This window comes from Crocodylus siamensis, chromosome 4 (genome assembly GCF_052110815.1).
Source record: "Crocodylus siamensis isolate JL-2025a chromosome 4, ASM5211081v1, whole genome shotgun sequence".
NCBI lineage: Eukaryota > Metazoa > Chordata > Crocodylia > Crocodylidae > Crocodylus > Crocodylus siamensis.
The window spans coordinates 14,590,955-14,604,266 of record NC_143398.1 but is presented as its reverse complement, the minus strand read 5'-3'; the positions used below and the strand labels follow the sequence as shown (position 1 = coordinate 14,604,266).

General features: G+C 43.6%; 1 protein-coding gene across 2 annotated transcripts in view; it reads left to right on the top strand.

Annotated features, from left to right (window-relative positions):
• The window catches only part of GRM3 (glutamate metabotropic receptor 3), a 154,338-nt gene that overhangs the window by 114,526 nt on the left and 26,500 nt on the right, over positions 1-13,312 (top strand). The window lies entirely within an intron of this gene.

The following is a 13,312-nucleotide window of genomic DNA, read 5'->3' as shown; positions in this document are numbered from 1 at the left end:
TCTCTTCTTTTTAAGTGAGGAGTCATTTTAGCTCATTCTTTCAGTCTGCAAAGACCAACTACATTTCCAATAAAGAGATAATGACTGTCTCTTAGATGGAATTCCAGCATCTTGATGAACAAAAAATCCTCTTCAGGGACTTTTTACCAAAGAAAAACGTCTAGCACCAGAAAGCTTTAGTGACTATGTTTTAGTGCCCTTCTAAGATTTCTACAACATTTTTCACCCTCAGTCTCTCCTGGGTCTATGCTTCTACCTTTAAGTAGGGAAATAAATCAACATTTTCTTTCTGCATTTTCTCCCTGGAGGTCCAGTGGTTGCTCTTGCTGTTGCTGAACTGGCTCATTGGAGCAAAACATTGAAAAAAAATGCTGTGCTGTGTGCTTTATCTTCCATTCTTGAGAGCTGAGGAATTTGCAAATATTAATAGGACACGCAATTTGCATTTTGTAGAATAAGAGACTCCAGTGAACCCTGATGCTTCTGGGAGAGGTGACATGTCACCTTGCAGCTGGGGTGTGATATGTGTGAATAACTTAAAAGCTAGCAATGGTCATCCTTTATCTCATCTGCCTTCTGTCACTGCTTATCGGTGCATGTAGCCTACCACCACAAACTGGCTGATGCAGCATTTTGAAATTAATAAGATATTTCCCTGCATGACAGCTTAACCTCCCATTTTATTAGATGTAAATTTCTAGGTGTTGCATAATTACAACTAACAGAAAGATTAATCCATAGACTACACATACCCTCACTCAGGCTCTGACTAAGCAAGATACTTGACTTAGCAGCACGTACCATGAGTGGATCTAGGATTTTCAAAACAGGGGTGCAGATGATGTGGCACATCATCACATATAACACAAGACATATTTTTTCTCCAGTTAAAGAGAAGCTAGAAGCTTTACTAATATACTAGGGGGCTAGCATTGCATTATTCAGTTTAAGATCAAAGCAAAAAACAAAAATAAGCATTGGAGTGTGCACTTATTTGCTAGATTGTATATAATTTTTTTTAAAAAATACAACATACTAGGAAAAAATTGCCAAAAGACTCAAAAGATACCGTACATTAGTCTTGTAGTCATTATAATTAAATGTACATCTCTCATTCAGATTCACAAAACAAAATCTACATCTGAGTTAATATTACCACACCTGAATTAAGGTTTCTAGCTAGAGCTAAAACCAGTCGACAAGGCTGTAATGAAGATATTACCAGGAATGGCCAACAGATGGCAAAATTGCAGAAGAAAGGATAGTTTGAATAGTGGAAGATTGAGACCATTAAAAAGGATAGAGGGTCATTAGCACCTGTGAAGTGGAAAGAGTTTAGCAGAAATCAGGGAGATGATAATGAACCAGAACATCAATTGACTCTCTCAGCATTGCCAGTATAGGAATCTCGGTGCCCATCTCAAGCAGTTGATTTTAAAGTCTGGATGAACCAGGTATTAAAGTGGAGTGCAAATGCCCCACTGCAGCCCCCTGGCTCTGCCCTTGATGTGTACTTAAATCAGGGATGGACAATGTCTGGCTCGCGGGCCAGATCTAGCTGGCAATGGACTCCATTTCCCAGCAGCCGCTGCCCACATGGCTGGGGCTGGTTTCTTTGGAGACCCCAGCAGCAGCTGCACTGTGATAGTGCAAAGCTGGGGTTTCCATTGAGACCAGCCCCAGCAGTGCTCGCAGGGCGACGAGCTGATCCAGAGCTGCTGGGATCCCGTGGTGGTGGCAGTATGGTCATGATCAGCAGAGTCATGATCGGCAGTCTGCATGCTCTGGGCAGGGGCGTGCTGGCAGTAGATCACCACTGCAAGGAGCTGGGGCAGACCTGCAATCCGCAGTCTGCATGCCCTTGCCCATGCAGGCTGTAGATTGCAACTCTGCCCTGAGTCTGGACCACTGCTGCAAGATCCCAGCTGCTGCAGAGCAGCTCCCTGCCCTGCCATGCACTCTGCTAGCACTGCTGGGGCCAGTCTCCTTGGAAACCCCACCCTTGCATTATCGCAGTGCAGCTGCTAATGGGGTCTCCATGGAAACTGGCCCCAGCCATGCGGGCAAGGGCTGGTGGGAAATGAAATCTGGCCACCAGCCATATTCGCCATTTTGCCCACCCCTGATTTAAATGGACCTGACGTGCCCCACTGGAACTTCATTATACTGGAACCTCCTTCCTCCTCCATCTGGACTCAGCGTGTTTGCATGTACATCCCAATCACATCCCAAACACATTCGCTTTCTAGTAAGCATCATGAGATAAAATTATGGGACGACTAAGCCATTTGCATTTCCAAGTGAAACCCAGCCAACTTTCCTTTTCACCAGTCTTACATACGAGGGCTGTGTGAACCTTCGGTCACTGATTCGATTCAGTGGAGATTCGGCCAGATCCAGTGGCTGAATCTCTGAATCCAAATCAAATCAGAACCCTCCGTATCGATTCGGAGCGATTCATCAATTCGGACACAGACACAGCTTTAAATGTTTTTTCTACGTACCTCAAGGTACCAGGCGGCTCATGAATGCTGCCATGCTGGGACGCATGCCGTGTCCCACAGAAGCACAGGGGGCTCCCCAGTGCACTTGGCAGCAGACCCAGAAGTGGACCAGAAGCACTTCCACAGTCCACTTCCAGGTCTGATCGCCAAGCTGTGGGGTGTGCCCCCCCCCCCCCCCGTGTGCTCCCCGGTGGTACTGTGGAACACTTCCAGATTCACTGCCGAGCATGTGGAGGACCGCCCCCACCCCCCACCACCCCACTGCTCCTGTGGGACACTCCATCCACCCCAGTGTCTCAAAGTTCACAAGCCATGCTGGTACCTTGAGGTATGTAGAAAAACGTTTTAAAGCTGTGTCTATGTCTGAATCACTGATTCTCTGAATCAGCATCAAATCTTCGCATCAAATCTTCAGATTCGGATTCAGCTGAACAAATCAGGGACAGTGATCCGAATCAACAAATCAAAACACTGTTTCTGATTCAGGATGAATCCAAATCCGAATCGAATAGGCCTGCTTTGCACACCCCTATTACATTCACTGTTTCAAGCACTGTAATTGATGTGCAAATGCACAGTCTTCTCCCTCTTAACAAGTCTATTCCCTCTTTCCATGAGGTATACACACAACGCATATAGCATTAATACATTCAAACTCTGAATCATTCAGTAACTCTTTTCACAGATGGCTCAGTAAATTCAAGCTTCAGCTGTTTTGCAGGGACTGCACTACACCAGGACTTTATTTTCCTGTTGGAAGCACGATTTCACTTTGTAAACAGCCTGCTGATTATCAATTTACATGGTGATTGCTTAGAAATTTTTGATAGTTTCATAAAAAGCTAAATAATAGTATTGCAGTATAAGTAATTAAATCCACATCTATTCAGATTTAGGAGCTTTTGCATATCAAGTCAATTAGACAATAACAGACAGAGGGTCTATTTCAAGGTTCATTTGGTTCCACTCTCTAAGGTATGAGCTATCTAATTAAATACATTTTAGAGCACTCTCTGGAAACACCTTTCTAATCCTCCAGGTCCCCACACAGGAGAAAACGTTTTAACCGTCATCTTGCAATATCTTAATTCCTGAGTTTATTCAAATTCCCTTCAGGTTTATCCCCAGAGGCACAGATTAAGAACTGGAGAAAAAAAACGTGATAACGATTCAACCCCCAACCAATCCTCACCCAAGAGCAAATGCCATTTGTGCATAGGTTTTAATAGAGCAAGAGATGAAACATAAACTGCAGCACTGCAAGGACAGCCCTGAAAGGTATAGTGCCTCGAAAATATGCCTCTGAGAACCTGGATATACAACATAAACTGCCCTTTATACTGGGGTATGAAAAAAAGAGCGCACACACACATTAACACTTACAAGGCTATAACATATGAGGATCCAGTGTAGAGTACCCCTGGAGTAAAGAGCAGAGTAAAATATCTTGGAATAAGTTATATCTGTATAGGTATTGTGTGTTTGTAGTTGTTCCGGGTAGTTGTCTCCTGAATACGAGGATGTTTCCACTCCACCTAACAATGGAGTAGCATTGTAGTAGTATCTGAGATGGAAACTATCCCAGGACAATTCATCATCCATCTGCTCTGGATCCTCATGTCATTTCCATCAGTATACAAAACCAATGTAAAGAACACTGGTGTTGAATTGTTGCATGTCTAGGCCCATAGGTCCTTTCCTGCTTAGAGGGATATTTGCCAGATTTACCATAATTTATGCAAGCAGTAAATCCAACATACACTAGCCAGGGGAGCTACACCACTCAGCACATGATGTGGGGCTGAGGCTGAGCTTCTATTTATTCCCCCCACACAAACGTCTAAACTACTTACACTGGGGGGAGGAGCAAATAGGTATGTCCTGTCTCCAAAGGTCTAGCGAGCGTGTAAACGGGATTCATACTCCTTTCATTTGGCCCGACATAAAATGTAGCCCTCTTTAAACAACATTAACATTCAGGAATTGCCAAGAAAAGTCACCATCAAACTCATTTATTCACAGGGCTAAAAAGTCTCATAGGATTCTGAAATCAACCCAAATCTACACTTTTCCCCTCTGAGGTTTCAAGCTGTCACCCTAACAAGGGCCATAATTCTTCCTAATGGGATTGGGTTCCCCTTGCTTATGTTTACAAAATAACAAGTTGGCCTGAGGGAGGAGTTAGGCTGTTTAAAGTCATGCTTTAATTTCCTTTGTAATTACAACTTGATTGCTAGTATAAATTACCTTGCTTTCCTGCTGCCTTTTGTGTCAAAGTGAACAATCTTAAATTAAAAGCCTGATGTCAATCCAAATGCATTGACGTTGAAGTCTTGCAATGGGTTCATGCAGCTTATCAACTACCAGTTAAACAGAATACTTTAGATAGAATAAGACTAAGATGCATTTGATATATGCTTGGTGCCTTTGGTAAGACCATATATTAATGCAAGTTCAATTTTAAGACACTAGGAGATATTTCACAAAAACCTTAATCTTTATCAATGATCTTAATGATCCAGAGAGGTCTCTTAGGCATCTCCAGATTACTCATCACAGCACTGAAAATTTAGGTCTTAGCATCCAAATACAGTCTATAGGGGGAACTGAGCACCTCCAGTGGGAAATTCAGCAAACCCAGACACTGAGCCTAAGACCTAGTCAATAGGAAATGCTGAGCACAAAGGTGTCTCTGAATTCCTGCCCCTTTTTGGATCTTCAGTCCCGGAGCGAGTACTGCACAAGGAATCATAAACCGCAAGTACTCTTCTGAGTCTAGGTACATTTTGTGGTGGTGATGACGGTAGTGCTCAGCTTTATATACCATCACTAAAGGCCTTCCTCAGCCTGACAGAATTCACACCCTCATCTTCCACCTCCCAGGAAAATGCCTGACGAACCAGGCTGAGAACAATCTGGGCTGGTGCACCCTCTGCCCCTCCTGTTCAACCTTGCCTCTGGGCAACCTAGAATAAAAAGAGTCATGGGGCCAGAAGGAATATGATCCTGAAGGTTAGTGCTTAGGATACACAGTTTGGAGGAGGAACCCTGAGTTCTCTGAACTGTTCATGCATTTGACATTAGAAATAATCCCGGGAGCAATGATCAGAGCCCAGGTCTTCTTCTTCCCCTGTGCTGCACTGGGTGCTGAATTCAGTGCTTTCAGTGTGTGCTTGGAGTGCCAAACAGACCAACCCCTCTAGGGACTTTGGTGGAGTTAGGTGCTGCTCTGTCTTGGATGTTGGATGTGGTTTACAGACACACATAGATGTGGATTATGGCCATAGGTAGGAGTTAGGCACAAAAGTCAAAACATAGGTGCCTAAAGATCCTCGAGGTCTGAAATGCAGGCACTGAATGAATTTAATTGCCTATGCTGGAGCCATCAACTGATATTCATGACTTACATTCCACCGAAGTCCCATTTAAAGTGCCTCAGGTATCATGCTGAAACTGGCCCTACACGTCTTCTATTTTCCCTGTTTCAACCTGAAAATTCCTCAGTGAATGAGAGGTCCACCTGTGCATTTCAAAAAGTTCAGAGTAGGAAGCACTTGATCAGAAAAAGATTTCCGTGGTGAGGGGTTGTCACGTAGCAACCAGCTAATGTTTTCCCAACCACAAAAGCCCCAAGGACCATGCATGCAAGAGGCCAACACATGATGGAACAGAAAACACCGTTGTCCGGCAAACTCCTCACTGCAGAAGTGGTTATTGAGTTTTCCATATATTCAGATGTTTTACATACTTGTATGGAGCTATGCTTCCTCTTTTAAGGATTCCCATAATCTTGCTAGGAGGGGCAGCTACTGCCACGTTCTTTCCAATGGAGTTGTCTGCTGGCCAAGTTGCTAGAGAACATTGCTTTTTGCGTGTACTGTGGACAGCTCATAAAAGTTACAGTCACTTTGGTCTGCAGCTGCAGATGTCTACTTTTGAGGCATGGGAGCACTGGAGCCCTGGCATGTCCAGGGACAGGCGCTCTTGAATACACACCATCACACACTGCCACTCACATGTGCCAAATTAAAAAATGCAGCAGTGAAACCACTCCGAGTCCCATCTGTCCAATGCTCTTGAGAGCAGCCACAGGCGTTATCTCTAGAGTGGCCTTATGGCCATATTGACAGGTTTAGAGAATGTGAGTGGGAGTAGGAGGGTAGGGCACCTGACCCTCTATTTCTGGACCCACCAGGGACACCGTGTAGGCATACTCTAGGGAACTAGGCTAGATACAGCTTTCCCACCTGTCTCGCCATGGATGATCCTGCAAGGATCCACAGATTCATGAAGTTGCTCTCAAGGGTAGGAAGGGGAGTAGATCAAGTGGAAATGAGTTCCCAATCAGATCTCTACACCAGTGGTTCTCAAATTTTTTTTTTCGCAGACCACTTGAAAATAGCTGAGGGTCTCGGCAGACCACTTAAACTTTTTTTTGTTCTACAAATCAAACCACACAACTCATATTTTAATATCAGTAGTCTTACCTTACAAGTACAGATGTTCTCGATTGTTCCACAGCCTTTCTGCGGACCACCTGGATGGAGCTCGCGGACCAGCCGTGGTCCACAGACCACAGTTTGAGAATCTCTGCTCTATGACAGTCGAAATATTATCAAGGTAGAAGTAAATCACATCAACCTTAGAAACCTGCTTCTAGCTCAGTCAGAATAAAGTTAAAAGCTAAACTCCTTGAGCCTTGTGCTTCCAGATCAGGTCCCACCATAGTATGAGGCCCCTGGGCAACACTATGTAAAGTGTTGTTATATTACCGAGGATCTTTCTTTCCAATGCTTTCATAAGGTATAATAAGCAGATCTCTGAAACTGGGTGGGAGAACTAACAGAAGTACAACTTTCATTTTACGTAGTGGCGTGAACAAGTATCTTGTTTCCCTCTCACATTATTTGTTGGTAGTTTTTGCAGTGCCATCTAGTGAGACTAATGGGGTTTTACAGAACTTGGCAGGAACTTCAGCATGGCATGGATCTAAGTCTCTACCTTTACACTCCCAGATTAGCTTCGTGCGGTGCACTTACTAAAGACCAGTGGAGCCAGTAGAAAACAGAGGGAGGTAGTGTTAATATGCGCAGAATGCACTCTTACACTGTTTGCGAATCACAAGGAAGCCTGCGGTTTAGGAAACAGCTGGGCTGAGAAAATGCCAAGCTGTCACTGAAGCATGTTATTAATGAGCAACCTCTGACTACTGAGTTGTGTCTCTAGTCCACACCATGCTTTGGGAAATTACATTCTGCAAACACAGAGCAGCTGTTGAGTTATATAATACAAAGAACCATCTCAGATTGAGGCATGTCTGCTATTATTTCCAAAAGGCAATGCTACAAAAGTTATTTTCTCTAAGGTTACAGTTCAATTCCATCCAGGGTCAAACACGTGCCCAAATACCTACATCCCTGTTGCAACAAGATTAGTGCTTCTGCATAAGCAAAGTATAACAGCTCACTCTAAACTGGTCAGAATGAAAGTCATCTCTCTCCTTTAGGATGTTAGTTCTCAGAAACGTCCCCCCAGTGCCTAATAAATTTAAATATTTTTCTCTTCCACTGTCTTCCTACCCACTTTGGAAGTTTCTCCACCTCATTGACCCTGTGTGTGGAACTAATCATCTTTCAGTGCAACACACAAGATCTGCTCTTAACCTAAGCTTGCTTGAATTTCCTCATCATGTAAATTTTACAACCAGCATTTTGCTCCTGAATCTGCTTGCATCGTTTGTCCCTAGCAACATCAGCATCATAACTACCTGCTCCTCCACAATATTCAATAGATGGTAATTTCAGCGTCTTTTGGGTTCTGTCATCTTCATGCTTGGAAAACAAGTCACTCACCTGGTCTGAGAGTTGCCCCTTCCCCAGAATTTCTGGAGACACACAATGTCTTTATGTTAGCCATTTACATCCCCGGGCAGGCAGAAGGAAACACATGGAAGTGACTCACCAAATACGAACTGTTCAATATTATTTTACTTTATTACCCCATGGAAGCTAATAAAATATACATAACATTGGGCTCTCCTACTGCAGTGCTGGCTGTACCTGAAAGAGCTCGTCCTTGGCCCCTCCCAGCCTGAGCCAGGGTTGATGATCAAGCAGCCGGTTCAGAGGAGGATCTGCATCCTCCGTACACATAGACTCTGTAAACCTCTCGCTCAGTTCTACTAGTTTAGCATCATTGACTTTAGGACACAGACATGCATCACTTAGCCACAAGGCTAGAGAAAGCACTGTGTACGTAAACTAAATAGCCCTCGTCTTGGGATGTCTGTTGCTGGTATCCTGTTAATTTGGCAGTGTAGTAATCAGAGCTTGTCTTCCTCTCTAAATTGCTTTAAATTGTGCACTGTTTTGTTAGTTTATTTATTTCATAGATTTTACTTTAATTCACTACCCTCTCCACTGATGTAACTGAGTACATAAAGCATTTGGCACAGATGTATTCCAGGACATTGCTCCAAAGAGAGTCATTTTCACTCTGCCACGGCGACACATTCAAAGAGATTAGTTACAGTAAGAAGCTAATACTTTTATAAACACCTATTTTATAGAGTGTGGTTTAAATAAAAATTAACTTTCCAATTTAGTTTTAAAGCTGAAATTAAAAAAAAAGTAAAATACCTACTCAGTGAGTAAGTCTCTCTAGGAAAAACTGCTGCTCCATTCAAAAATTATTCCTCTTATTTTATAGAATAAATGTCTATTTTATGTTCATTATGCATTCTTGCCCTTTAATTCCTTTCTGTTAATATGAGATCCTCTTCTTTGAAACAGCATGAGTTGTGTGCTGCTACATCAGCTAAGATATGGAGATAAATACTAGGCGAAAAATGCTTCAGTGATTTTTATATATATACATATATATATACACACACATACACACACACGTATGTATGTATGTATCTGTGTCTGTGTGCATATATTATATATATATACATACATATATGTTTATATGTATGTATGTATGCGTGTGTGTGTGTATAATATATATATACTATACACATAATATATATTACACACACACACACACACACACACACACACACTGGCAAGCATCATAGCCCAGCCTCTGGCACAGATCTTTGAAAACTCCTGGTGCTCTGGTGAAGTGCCCGACGACTGGAGGAAGGCCAACGTGGCGCCTATCTTCAAGATAGGGAGGAAAGTGGATCCGGCTAACTACAGGCCCATCAGCCTGACCTCTATCCTGGGGATTATCAAAGAGGCCATCCTATGCAGGCTAGCTGATGGCAATATCCTGAGGGATAGCCAGCATGGGTTTCTTCCAGGTAGGTCTTGCTTGACCTATCTCATTTCCTTTTACAACCAGGTGACCTATCACCTGGATAAGGGAGAAGAGATTGATGTCATATATCTTGCCTTTAAAAAAGCCTTTGATCTGGTATCCCATGATAACCTCTTGGCAAAACTGGTTAACTGCAACCTCACCACGATCCTCTGGCTGGGGAATTGTCTCTGCAGCAGGATCCAGAGGGTGCTGGTTGATGGAAGTCAATCGTCATGGTGCCCTGTGACCAGTGGGGTCCCTCGAGTCTCTGTCCTAGGGCCTTTACTTTTTAATATCTTCATCAATGATGTTGACATTGGTGTCAGCAGCAGGCTGGCCAAGTTAGCTGGTGACACCATACTTTGGGGTAAAGCGTCCACACCTGCGGACAGGAGGGTGATCCAGGCAGATCTTGACAGGCTCATGAAATGGGCAGACAAGAACCTGATGGTGTTTAACACCGAAAAATGCAAGGTTCTCCACCTTGGGAGGAAAAACCTGCAGCACCCTTGTAGGCTCAGCAGTGCTACACTGGCTAGCACTATGGATGAAAAGGACTTGGGGGTCATGATTGACCACGAGATGAACATGAGCCTGCAATGTGATGCTGCAGCTGGTAAAGCAAGCAAAACCCTGGCTTACATCCGTAGATGCTTCTCAAGCAAATCCCGGGACGTCATTCTCCCACTGTACTCGGCCTTAGTAAGGCCACAGCTGGAGTACTGAGTCCAGTTTTGGGCTCCACAACTCAAAAAGGATGTGGAGAAGCTTGAGAGAGTCCAGAGAAGAGCCACGCACATGATCAGAGGTCAGGAAAACAGACCTTACAACGACAGGCTGAGAGCCATAGGACTTTTCAGTCTGGAAAAGCGCAGGCTCAGGGGTGATCTGGCAGCCACCTATAAGTTTATTAGTGGTGACCATCAGGACCTAGGGGAACGTCTGTTCACCAAAGCGCCCCAAGGGATGACAAGATCGAATGGTCACAAACTTCTCTGCGACTGTTTCAGGCTGGACATAAGGAAGAACTGCTTCACTGTCCAAGCCCCCAAGGTTTGGAATAGACTGCTGCCAATGGTGGTTCAAGCACCCACTTTGAACGCCTTCAAGAGACATTTGGATATCTATCTTGCTGGGATCCTATGGCCCCTGCTGACCTCCTGACCCTGGGGCGGGGGGCTGGACTCGATGATCTTCTGAAGTCTCTTTCATCTCTAATGTCTATGAAATCTATGAAATCTATATGGTGGTCTATTATAAATATACCTGCTGATGCTATTTTTTTTTTATATATATATATATATATAAATAAAAAAATAAAATATAAATAACATAGATCATCCAATGGATCCATTTGTAGTCTCACATTTTCCATATTCACATTGAATTAAACATTTTATTCAGTGACTCACTCCCTTATCCAAAGGACTGTAATTTATTTTTCTCCATCAACCTCCACTAAAATAGCATTGATCTGTCTGTCTGTAACTAGGTGCAAGGAAAGAAAATGAATGGTGTTTACAAACTACCTGGCAAGCACTTTTCTACGCACTTACCTTTAAGCAGGAGAATGGCTCCAAGAAAGTCAACCAGATGCAGGTTTCAAGTTAAGCACCAGCATAGATACTTATAGAAGAGGGGGCTTCCCCTTCGCTAGGCTGTTTAACAATGCATCAGGCTGTCTAAATCCGTGGCTGATTGGAAGTATTTAGATACACATTTAAAACGTATTCTTTAATGTTGTTAATCCCATTTCTAGCCACATGGCAGGCCTCGGGCTTGATACTGCAAGGTGCTTATAATTTTAACCTTTAGTCAGCTAAGCATGCACCTAGCCTCAAGCATGTTACTGGTTGTATAATCACCTGCCTTGAGTCAAATAGGTGACATTATTCTCAGCCCTTGAGAACAGTTGCTCACCTGAGGCTCACCTCAATAGGAGTTGCAGATACCCGGCATTTTGCAGGATTTCGCCCAACTTTCACGGAAGCTGGGTGAATAAACAGGCTGCTAAAACTGAACGGGTACTAAAAGCTTCCACGTGAATACTGAAGTAAGACAGTGGTAAGGACGACAACACATTATTGAAGAGTTAAGTGCAGCATTACGATTTTATTTTAAAGCTGCTCCCGGCTGGGAAAGTGTGTTGGTGGAGGGGGAAGGAACTGGTTTAATTTTCCTTCCTGTTGACTTACATTTAACTGTAACTGCTTGAGTCATGGAGACCATCTTGTTCCTGGGAGCACAGGCAATTCTCGGGATGGTTTTGCCACCTTTATTCTGCAAGGGATATCATTGGGCTAGATTTTGACAGGAGCTACATGCCTACAGAGGTGAACAGCAGAGAATTAGAAATCTCGTCATACCACTTCATGGGTTACCTGGGCCTTGGATGTAGCTGCCTCACATACCTGCTTACAGCCGGGGTAAAGAAGGTGACTGGGCAGAGACTGCTGAAGGGCCAGGGATGGAAAGAGTCCTGGATGTGAGCCCGGCACTCTGCCAGCCGGCACTGCTGAGTAATTTGCAGCTGGGATAGATCCATAGTGAATAACTAGTGCCCTGCCGCTCCTCAGGACAAAGAGAGGACGTGTCCCACCAACTCACAACCTCTTTCCTCTTAGGCAAGGGCAGTTTATTCACTACCCTGTTGTTTGGGCCTCCACCCAAAGTCATCATTTCTTCAAATGAAATCAGAGGGCGTAGCTGCAGAGCAAGGAGCTGTCGCACATGCTTCAAGGTCCCAGAATTGTGCTCTGGGTTGTCTGAAAAATAACATCCACTACCTGCATGAACTCTAAAAGGAAACAGATTGCAAGCCAGAGGGAGCAACTGCATCTTTATATGGCACTGTTCATGTTCATAAGAGGCTGATATAATCAAACCTGTGATGCAGTTGCAACATGAGGCTGGGGAGGGGGACATGATTTGTTCCAGCAGTGACAATGGAACCACTTCCATAACCAGAGACACTAGGATCGAAAACGCTTTTATTGCCTAGCAGTGGTAAAAACACTTCTGGTTCCTGCCAGTGATGCTGTTCACCTTGTGTGCTACAGCAAGCTGTACAATAAATCACATGGTAAATACAATTTCCTCTTACATTTTTAATAATCCTTCATTCCCTCTGCATGAGGAAAAAATGAAACTCTCCAGACTTTTAGCAGTCTAAAGTGCTACACTATTGATTCCCCGTAGAAGGTCACAGTTCCAGCCTGTGTGTTTTTATCTATTCCCCCACTGAGATGTGGGACCAAAACAGTCCATGCTGGGCAACTTAACACAGGAGCAATGTAAAAAAATCAATACACCCAACCAAAGTATGATGGATACCTAACATTTTAGGGCAGACGAAGAAGCACATAAAAAGACAAGGCAGGAAATGGTTGAGGAATTTATAATTACTGTACATCATACCCTCAATCAAACCCTTAAAAAATAATCCTATATTCAACTTTATTTGAGACTGTCAAGCTCCCAACTGCTTCTTACAGATCTGACCA